Source organism: Choloepus didactylus, chromosome 6 (genome assembly GCF_015220235.1).
Source record: "Choloepus didactylus isolate mChoDid1 chromosome 6, mChoDid1.pri, whole genome shotgun sequence".
NCBI classification, from domain to species: domain Eukaryota; kingdom Metazoa; phylum Chordata; class Mammalia; order Pilosa; family Megalonychidae; genus Choloepus; species Choloepus didactylus.
Window position 1 is genome coordinate 83,096,468 of NC_051312.1, and position 12,041 is coordinate 83,108,508.

Here is a 12,041-nt window from a genome sequence, read left to right on the forward strand (position 1 = left end):
GGCTTTAAAATCTTTGGATTCACCAACCTGCAACATAGAATGAGATCCCTGAAGAGTGATGAAGCTGAATTCCCACTCACCTAAATACCCCACGATCAGTGAGTGAGGAATGATCTGCAGATGGAATGGGAGAGAATCAGGGGACCTGATGTATTGGACTTTCCTAGAGGGTCTAGGAAGAGGATCCTTAGAGGAGATGGCTATAGCTCATGAATGCCATGTCAATTAGCCTTAGGGTGGTATGCACATCAGTGTTGGCCTCTCAGAGGTTTAATGAGGTCACCTCAAATGGCACTTCTTTCATGTGCTCCTTCCTGAAAAAAAATCTTCAGTTCAATCACTTAAAGCATATAGAATTTGTATCACATAATGGGGAACTGGTTCTGCAAATGATTTTGCATAATTGTTTGCTAGAAACAGGGGTACATGATGCCTCTCAAGTATGTTTGCAATTTGCTTGGGGATTGGGATATTGTGTATCATCCCACAGTGCCTAGCCTACAGTGAATGATGGAGGAATTCTCCAGCAAATTTCTGTTGCACTTCTTGACTTTATACCTTATGACTAGAGCAATGTCTCTCCTGTCTGTACATAAATGATTTTTGGTGGGAATAAATGGTGGTATGGGAATATGAAGCATGGAACTGGAGAATGTCTTAGAAGAAGTTGGGTCTTTGGAAAACAAATAATTGCAGAAAGAGGGCTTTGGGTCTTTACTCTGAGAAAGAGGAGGAGAGACATGTGTCTCCAACATCAGGACAGCTAACCTGGGACTAGATGTAGAGATGGGGATGCAGATGAGGTATGCATCAGGTATGAAGCAGAAGGAACAAAGAAAAGCCTGAAGAGACAGGGAAAAGCCTTTGTTCTATAGCTTAGAATGAGGGCACTAAATCTGAAGACTCTCAGAGTGAAGTATGTCTCTGGGGCTTGGATAGAGAATTACCCAGGCATAGTTCTATTCCTGTAACATCTTAACCGAGTTTTCCTTTTCTTCTGCCTCCAGAACTTTTGATTACAAGCTACTCTACATTGAGTGCTATGTATATTAGCATAGTGTGACTAATATGTTGTTTATCACATGCATAAAAACCAACATTTAGTAGATATGTTTCTAAGTGACAAAGGTTTATTATCTCATTCAATTCTCCCAACAATTTTATGATATAGGTTCTATTCTTGAGAGCATATTAGAGTTGTGGCATAAAGAGGTGGAAGTGACCTAGGTGAGGCAACAGCAAGTAAGGCCTGGGGATGGAATTTAGACACTGAGAATATACTTTAAAGTCTACATTATTGGCTCTTACCCTTTATTTCCTATGACTACTTCACAGCATTTTAGCTTTTACAAAAATAAAAAAAAATAATTTACAAAATCTGTGTGTTTCTACTTTGGACAGTCTGTGGATACCCACTTTCATTGTATGCATAACCTTAACATGGCCAAGATGGGTAGCAGTAGAGAAGAAACATCTTTTGGGAGCTTAGTTCAATTTAGGACATGCTACATGTAAGCTTAAGAACAAATTCCTGGGAAGAGTTTTGGAAAATATTATATTATATGGATCTTTGATTTGAATGAGGCCTGACTTACAGAATATCTGTTAGGATCATGGAAAAAATTCCTAGCAGATACAATCTGGAAAGAGAAGGCAGTAGCTCAGTAGTTGATTCTGGGAACTCTTTTAAATGAAGGTACAACATGAAATTAGAATAAGAAAAGATAGAAGAGAGAAGAAATTATGATAAAAGGAGCATAAAATATTGATAAAGTCAAATCATCACTGTTGACCACAAAATAGAAGCAAAGTGATATAAGGGTCATTCAAAAGGCATTGCACTTATGATGGTGAGGTTATCATTGATTTTTTTGTTCAATTTCAATAGCATGAATGACAAGGACAGTGGTGGGCTTAAGTTATCAGTGGTGGAGAAATAAATAAAAAGTTTGTGTTCTATGTAATTTTTCAATAAGAAAATACAAGGATATTTTAAGGAAGTGTTGGGAAGTTGAAAGTACTTTCCAAAATGCTTCCTTTTTCTCAATAAACTAGAGGGAAATTGCAGGGCTGAGCATAAAGAAAGGAGAAAAATGCATACCTAGCGTTTGCCACACATACTTCAAATAAAAACAAGTAATAATAATTACTATAATAATAATAAACACTTTTGTTTTATTCCAAAAGAAAAAACATGAACAAGATATAAACAGAGGTAGCTAGCAGAGAGGATGAAATGAAGGGTAGAAGTTGAGGCTTGGAGAGGAAATGCACCATGAAGCAAAAAGTAGATGCCATAGGATTTGAAATGTAGGCTGGCTGTGGGAAGCAAACACAATGCAAGCTCACTCTGAGTTAAAGAGTGGTGACTGAAAGAGAAAATAGAATGAACATAAGGAGGGGAAATGTTTACCTTTGTTGGGGAAATATTTACCTTTGTCAAGGAAAAGTTCAAAGAAGAGCTTATATATGCATGTGGCTTCAGCCAACAGACTCACAGTAAAGCTGGTTTCCATCCATCTTACTCTGAGCCCTCTCTCAGAGTTTAAGAAAGAAGAAATATTTAGAGGTCATCTATTTCACCTGTGTGTCTCCACACAGGCAAAGGTCATTCTGCCTGCTTATTGAGAAGTTGTATCTAGAGTGTTCCATCCCAGCCTCTATCTTCCCTAACCACTTCCAGAAATATTCCTTGCATATTATGTTTTGAGTATGGGTAAGAGGTAAATGTGCAAAGTATGAGGTGGCAAAAAAAAGTAAAAGCAAGTTATGAACAGCCTAAGAGAAGGAATTGCTATAACACTAGAGCCTTGTAATCCTGGCACATACGTGGAACTTAATGAAATGTGCTGAATAAATGTTGAATAAATGCATGAATAGATAGATGAGAAAAGAGAAATGAGATACCATGGATTAAAGAAAATAATTTTTAGTGCAGTTTACATTTTCTTCTCAGTAGTACTCACCTCAAATTAATGGATTAAAGAGTTAGCAAATTAATCCACTAGACTACACCGAACATCTATTGATCTTCCTTTCAGCACTAATGTATTGGGATAAAAGGATGGCATCCTAGGACCCATGGCAGAGACAGAGGACAGGTGAGCTAAGCAGAGATCCCCTTGGCACCCTGACTCCCACTGTCCCTTATTCCTCAGATAATTGCACATGAAGTCATTTACAATTATCAGCAGCTGTGTTGGTGAAGGTTTGCAAAATTCCTCCAAGAACAATCTTGATTTTTATTAATAAAGAGCTTGATCATTACAAAGCACTTTCAAATCCACTTTCATATTTAATTTTGATAATACATAAATCAAAGATAGGGAAGGTAGAGATTTCAATTCCCATTTTAAAGAGAAAGAAACTTATGTTCCATTAGGTGAAGTAGACTTTTGTACAGTCACATACGGTGATAAAGCCAAGACTAGAACTGCAGGTCTTTGATCCCCAGTCAATCTGCCACCCCAAACTGCCTTGACTAACTTGATGTGGGGATTTAGCAAATAGCTAAATCTGAGGGGTCAGTGTATGGTCCTGGTTCTTGGTGTCCCAGTTATCTCTGCATTCCTGGCTCTTTTCTATGTGATTCTGCTTGCAATACATACCTGATTACCAGCAGCTGGAGCAAAGGGGCTCAGAGAGCACACACCAGTCAGAACTCAGGTCACAGGGTAGCTCAGTCATAAGAATATTCCCTGTTTAAAACACAGAGACTTTTTCAAGAGCCCAGCAGTATCTCCTCAGGGGCTCTGCTGACTGAGAATTCCCTGGGGGTCTTAAGGCTCTCAGCTGAGGATGGAGACTGTAAGAGGCTGAGAAACGCAAACACCTGAGCAGGGGGGCCTGAAGCAAACAAGTATTAAGGCTGAAAATGCTATCATGTCTGTGGTCAAGGGATACCTAGAATCAAGCATTAGGATGTTTTTTGTTCAGTCTTGGATTTTATTTTCTGGCTTTAGTTATTTAATAAATGCAAAGGTTGTTCAGTATCAGGAACTCCTTCAGCATATATGTTATTGTATGGTTGTATGAGTATGGAGAAAAATATAACAAGGTTCTAGAAGGGTTCCCAACCAGGGTCTATATAAAACCCCCTTTCCAAAGGCCTGGGCAAGCTACTGGCATTGAGTGCCAGGGTCAGTAAACATCCTGCGCTACACAGAACATCCCCACCTGGCACTGTCCTGCCTCAATATGATAGTGCACTACTTGAGAAACACTGTTCCCTGATAACACTAGTTGATTGAGGGATAGAGTGATTTCCTCATTTCTGGAAGGTAGACTGAGGAAGAAGAAAGGAAGAGCCAAGAAACAAAAGGTGGGGGGAGTTCACTTTAATAAAGAATATTAACACATGGATTCATTTGTGTTAAAGGGCATAAAAGTGATAAATGCATGTATATGTGAATAAATTAATCAAATATATTAAAATTATATATGAGAACTGAAAATATGCAACTCTTCTAAAATGGGGAGACAAGGGTATTTATAGGCTGAGGATGATTAGCTATTATCAGGGAGATTTAAGACATAAGAAAAATATAGAAGGTGCAGCAAGGTCTCTGAAGAGACAGGAAGATATGGAATTTACTTTTTAGATGATTGGATTAAGTTTTAGAAGAGAGGAGTATTTGTATTAGGAAGAGGAATGGGATAAGTTGGAAGAATAGATACGGAAGGCTTTAGGGAAGGTGGAAGTAAAGTGTGGGAGTAGTTCATGTTTGATTGCCTTTAAAAGAGGAAACATGAGGCTATTGAGTGGAGTCTGAGGACTAAGAAACTTGATAAATGCTTTATGTGGTCCCTGAGAGGAATGGATGTGGGAGATGAACAGGAATGCAAAATAGTAATAGAATTCCAAGTCATATTTGATGATCAGTTGAGATAGTAGTTATTGTGGTACCAATCTGAAAAACCCTATGATTGTCTCCATCAATGCTCAGCAGCAAGAATGAAGGGGTATATAAATGGAGGTCTATACTGATCCATGATTTGCAGTTCATGAAACTGATCATAAAACTAAGAAAACAGGAATTCTGTCCTGTGGTAGATTAAAGGCAGCCCCAAACTATTTTTTACTTACCCTATCAAGAAGTGGAATTCATTTATCCTTCCTTTGAATCTGAGCTGGCCCCATGAGTGTTTATTCAATAGATGCAGTGGAAGTGACCATGCACCTGTTTCTGTCACAGCTTTTAAGAGTACTGGAAGCTTCTTTCTGTTCCTGCTTCTTGGAAAACTTCTTCTTGGAATATTTCTTCTTGGAATCCAGCCATCATATTCTTAGAAGCCCAAGCCACATGGAGTGGTCACCTATAGGATCTTAGCGAGGCTCAAAGCTGACAATGAGCATTGACTACCAGCTACAAGTGCGCAGTCTTGAAAGTGGTTCCACCTGCCCCAGTGAAGATGCCCAGCTGGAGCGATGTGGAGCTGAGTCCTGTTGTTGTTTTAAACCACTAAGTTCTGCAGTGGTTTGTTGTGGAACTATAGGTAGCTAGAACATGATCTCTAGTCAAGAAATTGCATCTTCCTTGCAGTTGGTTTATTCTCAGCTTGAGTAGAGCCTCAGAGTCACTTTCCCAATGTCTGAAACCTCTTAGCTATACTTACTACTCTCCTTAATCAAAATAAACATCAATTATGATCATCTCATTATCCACTCAAGGTCTTTATTAAGTATATTTATTCATGGCAGTAAGAATAAGTATTAAAAAGAAAAATATACAGCCTTGCTTAGGATCTAAGGAAGACAAATTGGCATTGAAGCTTGAGTTGGCCACACAGAAGAAAAACTAAATAGAGACATGGAAGAGACACATAAATGAAATTTTCTATAATGTAAGTTGTACAACTTTCTAATAGAGTTAGGGAAAGCTGGAATTGCTAGTGTGGAACATTATGAGGGGGAAATGAAGAAGTATTAGAAGAAACTAATAAAATGAGTAAGTATTACAAATTGGTTAAGTCACAAAGCTGACCATATATATATATACACACACCATATAGAATATATATATACACACTATATGGAGTGTGTATATATATATACATGTGTACATATGTATATATATATACATTCCCATTTTTTGTGCTAAGTGCTCATTCATTTGTTCAAAATTATTTGCATGTTTATTATGGACCACTCATTATGCTAGTGGTTGTATGAAGCAGTGATGAAGACAGAGTCACTGATCTCCTGACGCTCAAATTCTAGCAGAAAATGATTATATAAGGTATTCTCAAACATAAGATATGTCTACACAAATTAGACCTATGGTTACAAAGAAATATAGGATATATAAGTTGACTAATAAAGAAAACAAATAAACTGACAAAAAAGTTAAAACATCTACCTAGGCTGGATGGTGAGAGAAGGCTTCAAAGTAAAAGTGTGATCTTATCTGGATAAAGAATTGTTAGGGAAAAATAATTGGTAAAATCTTCACTAATCTTTTAAATCATAAAAATGATGCTTCTTAGATAAATAGTTGGAATTTACTAAGAAGTAGGGGTAAGGTACATATGGAAAAAATTTTAAAAAGTAGTTGCCAGAGACAAGTATGTGCAAATGAGAAATTTGTGCTTCTTCAAAGACCTCTAAAATAAATAATATAGGATCATTGTAAGTTTTTTTTTTTTAAGTAGCTTTGGTAATGTCGTTGATTCACATAATCACAGATTAACAGTATTTACAGTTTAATCTATATGATAATTATTCTGTTTGTAGATGAATTTTTAAATTGGTGAGTATGTGCAGGGGACTTTGGGATCCTGAAATTAGGCAGATAAACCACTATATCTTTATGAACATTCAGAAAAAGAAGAATTATTTATCCTTTTTTCTTAATATTCTCTTATTTGCTAGAAAAGTGAAAGAAAGAATGGCAATTATTTTTAAGATGGTCACTGATATAGGATTTTTCTCCTATAATTTTCCTTATACATTAATGCAGGAAGAAGAATCTGACAGTCCTCATTTAAGGCTCAAATTTTATAAATGCAAGATCTCAGGATGAGAATGCTGAAGTAATTTTATCAGGATCTCAGGGGGTACTAAGGGTACTTAGTGTACTAAGTATCAAAGGCATTTATTCCATGTGCTCAATCTGATTATAGAACCCAAAAACATTCTAATATATCATGTTTTTTACCAGCTAAACTGAAAAATGTGTTCCCTTTCTCATCCCCCTGATTAATATCTTTTGGGACAAAGCTTCCCCACAACCTTTTCTCGAATTTGATGGGTCTTCACACAGTACACGATGGGATTCATCAGGGGTGGCACCAATAGGAAAAGATCTGCCATGAGGATGTGGATCATAGGAGACAAGTTCCTAGCAAAATGGTGGAGCATCGCTGCACTCAGCATGGGCACAAAGAAGATAAGGACAGCACAGATGTGAGAGAGGCAAGTGTTGAGGGCCTTGAACTGCTCCCTGTGGGTTGCAATGCCAAGTACTATCTTTAAGATCATCATGTAGGAGAAAGTAATAAACACCAAATCCAGCATGGTAGAAAGGGCAGCACGGAGTCCATAGACAACATTGACTCTGTTGTCAGAGCATGCCAGCTTCATAACATCCTGGTGGAGACAGTAGGAGTGTGAGAGCAGGTTTTGATGGCAGTATCTTAGCCGTTGCAAGAGAAATGGCAGTGGAAGGATCAAAAGAACATTTTTGGAAATCAGTATGACCCATTTTGATAACTCGGGAGCTGGTTAAGATCGTGCTGTATCTCAGAGGATTGCAGATAGCTACATACCGATCAAATGCCATTATGGAAAGCACAGAGGCCTCAGTGACTGTGAACAGGTGGATGAAGAACTCCTGAGCAAAGCATGCAGCTGCATGGATTTCATGGACACCAAACAGGAATAGTCCCAAAGTGGTGGGTAAGGAAGAGAGGGACAACCCTAGGTCAGAGAGAGAGAGCATGGAAAGGAAACAGTACATGGGTTCTTGGAGGCTTGGCTCTGTTTTGATAAAGAAGAGGATGGTACAATTACCGAGGAGTGAAAGAAAGTACATGGAAGAGAAAGGAAAGGATATCCAAATGTGACTCTTCTCCAGCCCAGGGATCCCAATAAGGAAGAATCTCAGAGCTTCAATGTTTGTGTTGTTAAAAGGAGACATTACAAAGAGGAAGATATTTGACCATTTGGTTAACTCAGTGCAGTAGCAAATTCTCTAAAGAAGCTATGGCAAAAGTCCCTTTCTGGTACAATGTGGGTCATCAATACTAAAAGGACCAGCAGAGCCTTCTTATGGTCAGTAGTCTATGTTTCTACTGTCAGTTCAGGCTGCAAGAAAGGCCAAACACAGAAACAAATTAGACAAATAAGACTTGCTTCCTCATCTGGACATTTGTTAATCAACTCAGGCTGCCCATTTAACAGTTCCAGACAATTCTTTAACCACATCCAACCACCTATGACCTAATCTCATAAAACCTGGTTTTCAACTTTATGGCTCTCTCATGTCAGTTTTATAAAGGCTTTGTAGGCAAAAGAAATAAAATCTTGAAGGGAAAGGTAAATTTTAGTGTGGATTAGGGGTAAGATCCATACATTACTTCCTATCTATATTCAGATCTACATATTATGTAATAGGATGAACATCTGAAGTAATGGAAAAACTGGAAGTTCATAATTATATGGTCTCCCAGTTAAAAGGAAACTTTAGAAAATACATAGTCTTACCTCATGCCTATACAGAAAACACTCGAAATCTTCCTGAATTGGTCATCAGCTAACAATGCTAACTTATACCCAGAAATAGTATAACTAAACTTTCTATTTCATGGTTGCATATTGTTTTTCTTCCTTTCATTAAGTCAAGAGATGCTTCTAAAACTACATATATTCTTCTATCTGCAGGCACAGAATCAAGTCTTTCTTACACAAAATAGCTTCTCTGTCATTTCCGAAATGAAACTTGATTGATGTCTGTCTTCTTCCTCTAGTATATAAGGATGAGATTCATGGTTGTACTATTCACTAACTTCATTTCCAGTGCCTAGCATGGTAACTGGAATTTAGTTGTCATACTAGCTGCTATTTTGTTGGATTTTGCTCTTCTTCTCAAGCTCTACCTATGTGAGTGCTCCAAAGCACTGTCCTAGGTTCTCTTGGGGACCTAGCAGATGGGGAAGGCCGAGGCTGCAGATAAAGACAGGCTGACTACCATTTGATGAGTTTATCCATCTTCTGAAATGCCTTATCTGAGCAATAGAACTTGCTTTTCCAACTGTGCTAACTACAGCTAAAATGATCTCATGTCAATAGACTGTGGCCATTTGTGTTTTCATATTTGTCTCACTACTGTCTTGAAAACCATATTGTTTTTTAGAAGTAGTCACTATTGAAAATTAATTTAAAAATACTGGGCAAGCATCCATAAGTGTAATTATTTTATTATGTATGTTACTACTTTAACTTTTAGACAGTAATATAGCAGATACTCTACTCAGTGATTTACATAGATTATCTCATTTATGTTCTTATGCTGTTATTATTTTATCCATTTTATAGATAAGAAAACAAAATCCTAGAGTAATACAATAACTTTTTGAAGGCCGCTTATCTGCCTACAAGGACACATAAAAAAAGAGGAACCATGTAATATGTGAGGTATATCAGTTTTACATCTGTAAAACTTCCGCGGACACACAACACACCAACATATACACTTTACCTCTCTTTGGAAGTTCTTCAGGATTTTCAATCTTCATGGACATCTTCTGTTCTACCTTAGTTTTAACATTTATTCCAATTCATCCGGATTCAAACAGATAGAAGATGGAATGCAAATTATGCCAGATATTCTGAGAGAGCAGAATCACATCTTATCTACTTTGTGATGATTTCTTTTTGTGAAATGTTATACTTTACTCTGCATTCAATAGTAAGAAAGTGATTAGGAGCAGGGAGTATAAAGAATTCTTTAAACTCCTCTTTCCTGCTTGTGAGCACTGTCTTATGAAGCCCAGAGAGCCCTTGGGGATGCTTATAAATAAGTTCTATTTGGAGAGTAACACCATACTTCATGGAAAATCCTCTAAGAGGTTGACTCAAGGGACACAGATATAGGAATGAACTCATAATGCAGAGTCAGACTGAGGAATTGGAATCTGATCAGCACATGGGGACATATTCAGACTCACAGCCATTCAACAACTCTTGCTCCTGGCTTGGTGTTTTTGTTAGCTGTGATGAGCCAGCACATCCACTGGCAATTCCATTAGCAGTGTTGAGTCCCAAGTTCTAAAAGAAATCAGATTATCATCATTGATACTAATTTACTTCCAACTTGAAATTATGCTCCGTTGTTCATATGTTTATTGGCCATTTGTGATTCCTCTTTTGGAAGCATCTAAGTCTTTTGACCATTCTACTTTTGGAGTATCTGTCTTTTCCACACTAACAGTAGTTCTTTATATTTAGTGGATAAGCCCTTTGTAATCTACTGAATATATATTCTTTTACTTTGTCATTTGCTACTTTAGACTCCTAATCAATCCCATTTATTAAATCAACGGAATCAGCCATGCCAGGCTGTGTAGATTTGTATACTTGGTTTATAGGCAGGGGATTCTCTTTGGGACAACCACCACATGTAGCTACCTATTCTTGCAGTATAAGCCATTTCTAATTTATTTAATCTAATAATCTTATGATCTAATTAGATGTGAAAACTACAGAGAGACAAATTCCCCATGGCTTTGCACTTTTCATCTCTAATCCTGTTACCATCTCCCCCTTCCTCTCCTACGCAATTATATAAGATTATATAAGTAGGAATGGGATAAATGACTTTTTTCACAATATTGTAACCTTCTCAAAGTGAAGGGAAAGTGCAGCACCAGGAGAAGGCTCTTAAGGGAAAAATATCACTCCTATTTGGGCCATCCTACAGTATTAAGGATGAGACTGTATCTCAGAGTGTTGTGAATGACTAGTAAGCTGTCAAAGGGCATGATCATGGGCACTGAAGATGTCAGGGCAGTGAATACATGGATGAAGAATGCCTTGGTAAAGCACACATTGGCAGAAATTCTAGAAGAATTGGATAAAAAGATTCTGAGTATGGTAGAAAGGGAGGATAAGGAGAAGCCCAGGTCAAGCAGGGCCAACATGGAAAGGTGATAGTACATGGGCTCATGTAGGGAGGGCTCTGACTTGATGAAAAAAAGGTTGGTGCAGTTTCCAAGTATGGCAACAAAGTACATGATACAGCTAGGGACAGAGATCCAGATATGTGCATATTCTAGTCCTGACATCTGAATCAAGAAGAAGATAGAGATTTCATCATGTAATCTGTTGATGTTGTATTCAAAGGGCTCTGCAATGAAACACAGAAATGTTTTGGTTGGTAAAGTATGAATATCTGGAAATTAATTAGGAAAACAGCAGTTGTTGAAGGTCCTAGCTTCTTCCAGATCTCTTTTCACAGAGCAAACCATTGGTGTGGCTATCATGCAGAGAAGAGAATGCTTGGAAAATCATTTTTGTCATGTCTTTCCTATAGAGAAACTAGATTTGCATTTTGCATGCAGATATACACCTGAATTTATTTTCCTTGTAAAATATTAGTAATCCCTAATCCATTAACCTGGAGTTCTCTACTATCTCAGAATCATCTTGCTATTATATCCTAAATAAGGTGTCGTATGGACTACATGATTTCAAGAGTGATGCTACATGAAGACAAAGAGATTTCTCAGACAACTTCGTCCTCAGTTTTGGATCTCTGAAATATGTGTGGTCTTCTCAGAACTCAGCTGCCATTAAACATGTCCCCAGCAGTCCGGACACTGTTAGTTATAAAGACATCCTTGCAATAGCTCCACTACTTTCAAATAACGTATATATTTGTAAGGGCTCTCAGTATAGAGATTACCAAGAGAAGCTGTTTTGATTTTGTTTCCTGGATGGAATTTATCACTAGCTAGTGTAGTATTTACTGGAGAATAACGTACCAGACATGATTAGTATCACAACTTAGGAAAATCTGAATTGTGTTAAAGGCTGAGCCCCC

General features: G+C 37.6%; 1 pseudogene; it reads right to left on the reverse strand.

Moving 5' to 3' along the window:
* Positions 1 to 7,198: 7,198 nt before the first annotated feature.
* LOC119537160 lies at positions 7,199 to 8,138 on the reverse strand (annotated as a pseudogene).
* Between the last annotated feature and the right edge of the window lie 3,903 nt (positions 8,139 to 12,041).